Source organism: Mastomys coucha, unplaced genomic scaffold, assembly GCF_008632895.1.
Source record: "Mastomys coucha isolate ucsf_1 unplaced genomic scaffold, UCSF_Mcou_1 pScaffold22, whole genome shotgun sequence".
Lineage (NCBI taxonomy): Eukaryota > Metazoa > Chordata > Mammalia > Rodentia > Muridae > Mastomys > Mastomys coucha.
This window is the reverse complement of record NW_022196905.1, coordinates 197,731,606-197,734,320: the sequence shown is the minus strand read 5'-3', so window position 1 is coordinate 197,734,320 and position 2,715 is coordinate 197,731,606. Positions and strand designations below refer to the sequence as shown.

Below are 2,715 nucleotides of genomic sequence, written 5' to 3'. Positions count from 1 at the left end.
TAAACTTCAGTAAGAGGATCAAAGCTATTTGTTCAGGGAATCACACAGTGTGAAGAAACAAGTTTGCAATGAGTGTGTAGCTTTAACAGCCCACATGGCTTTAGAACCTAGGACTGCTCGCTGGGAGAAGGAAGCATCCACAGGAGTTAGACCATGGGGCATCTCTGCATCCACAGGAGTTAGACCATGGGGCATCTCTCCAGGAACTAACGTCCCCTACCTAGTAGCAATCCCTACACTATCTTGGGACTACATTTCGTGACCTTTGTACCAAACCTTCAGAGTTTAGCACCTATGTCTGAGACCTTCTAGCTCAAGAAGAAGATATTGTCTATCTGATTCTTTACAGAATGTATATGTACTGGCTGGTTTTGTGTGCCAACTTGACACAGGCTGGAGTTATCACAGAGAAGGGGGCTTCAGTTGGGGAAGTGCCTCCATGAGATCCAGCTGTGGGGCAATTTCTCGATTAGTGATCTAGGGGGTAGGACCCCTTGTGGGTGGTGCCATCCCTGGGCTGGAAGTCTTGGGTTCTATAAGAGAGCAGGCTGAGCAAATGAGGGGAAGCAAGCCAGTAAAGAACATCCCTCCATGGCCTTTGTATCAGCTCCTGCTTCCTGACCTGCTTGAGTTCCAGTCCTGACTTCCTTTGGTGATAAACAGCAATATGGAAGTAAGCTGAATAAACCCTTTCCTCCCCAACTTGCTTCTTGGTCATGATGTTTGTGCAGGAATAGAAACCCTGACTAAGACAGTATAGTATATAGTTCCCATATTAAAATATGTAGCTCAGGGCAGGCAAGGTAGCTAGGCAGTTAAGGTGAGCATTGGCTGTTCTTCTAGAGAACTTAGGTTCGATTCTCAAAACCCTTATGGTAGCTCACACAACCATCATCTATAACTCCAGTCAGAGTGAATCTTCTGGTCTTCTAAGGCACCAATTACAAATGTGGTGCACAGACATACATGCAGGAAAAATACATACATACCTATAATATAACATGTATACAATGAAAATTTTAAGAGATACATGTAGTTCACACAACAATGGCAACTGCTGTTATTTCTCATGGAAAAAATTAAAAACAAGTTACTGTGAATTAAGTTGTTGGTCTTATTGGGGGCAAGGGGTGATGGGTGTGGGGGGTACACACACACATGCATGTACATGTGTGCGTGCATGTACATGTGTATGGGTATGTACATGTGTGTTTCATTTTATATTGTTTTCTAATCTTTCTGTGTTGACCAAATGAATGCTGGGGTTATGGGTATGCACCACCATGCCTGGCTAAGATGGAATATTTTTATGTCTTGTTTTGTTTTGTTTTGTTTTAAGAATTTAAACTAATCTCCATACATCCTACCATTAAAAACAAAAACAAAACCTCAAAAACATAGAAGTCATCCGTTGGTGTTGTCAGGAATTAGTTCCAGCTTCGTTCACACCATGCATGAACACTACAATCTGCAGATGCTCAAGATATATAATATATATAATGAGATGTTCACACATAATCCTCCTGTGTCCTTTAAACCATCCCTAGACTACATATCACACCTAATTCTATTTAAAAAGACTGTGTGTGAATAATAGCCGCACTGTTTTTATTTAAAGGATGTGATAAGAATAGAGTTTGTATGTTTTCAGATACAATCTTTTGTAAATACTTTAAATCTGTGGAGGTTGGTTGAATTCTTACATATAGTACCCAAAGTTTCAGAGGGATACATACATGTCCACTGTAACTCCAAACTTGGTGTCATAGGATTGAATTCAGTGCTGGTTTGTTTCCTTTGATAAGTCGCCATGCTTGTATCGATTCAGTTTGGTCCTTCTCCTCGCTCAGCATTACATGCTGACACTGAGAAAAGTCACAGAGGTGGGAAGGGTCGTCTGCATGGTTATCTTTCCCTGATACCCTCCTCTGGGCTCACATTGGATGTGGCAGGTCTTCTCAAAGAGGTTTTTGTCCTCACCTGACCCTTTGATGGGGTGCGGACAGATTTCATGCCTCTGCCTAGTTTCTTAGCCTGCATGGCCACCTCAGCTCTCATCCTGCTCAGCTTCAGTGCTAAGCTCTTGTTACAGAATAGTCTGGGAAACCCAGTCTTGTGCTCATGCTGATTCCTAGCTATGGTTAGTTCTGCCCCATGTCAGGAGCTTGACGCTTGCACACCACATTATAGCCACCTCCGTCTGCTTCTCTAACTTTTTCTCCAACTCCAGCATGCAAGAACTCCACACACAAGCCCTGGGGTCACCCAGAGACATTATCTCAGGGTCCAGTCTGTCTCGATAAGATAGCCTTCCTGTTCATTCTAACGAGTTGACTCTGCTGGTACAGAACATGTTACTTAGAGGTGTAACCTAATCACAGATTCTAGCCAGAAAATAGCAATGCTCCCTCTGTTCTGGATTCTTAAAACTGGTCTGGTCTAGAGTTTTATTCTCCGTACCATACCTCACTCCCTAAGTATTATCAGAGCAAAGTTATACCCTTCCAAACCTGATCCATTGGGAGCAATGAACCCTTTCTCTATTGCAACAAGCCATTACCCTCACAAATGAAAACTGTTTTCAAGGCTGTTATTTTGAAAGCCAAGTACTGAATTCCCATTTCCTAGTTTGAATGGTACCCGCCTTGCATCTCTCTAAAGCAATAGATGGCTGAGTGCCCAAAGACAGAAAGCCCAGTGCAAGAATTACAAAAA

The 2,715-nt window shown here is 42.6% G+C and overlaps 1 protein-coding gene and 1 long non-coding RNA gene across 3 annotated transcripts in view; one reads left to right on the top strand and one right to left on the bottom strand.

The window, feature by feature from the left end:
* Galntl6 (polypeptide N-acetylgalactosaminyltransferase like 6) overlaps nucleotides 1–2,715 on the top strand; it is a 1,048,694-nt gene that overhangs the window by 887,444 nt on the left and 158,535 nt on the right. The window lies entirely within an intron of this gene.
* The window catches only part of LOC116069326, a 6,653-nt gene that overhangs the window by 1,512 nt on the left and 2,426 nt on the right, over nucleotides 1–2,715 (bottom strand). The window lies entirely within an intron of this gene.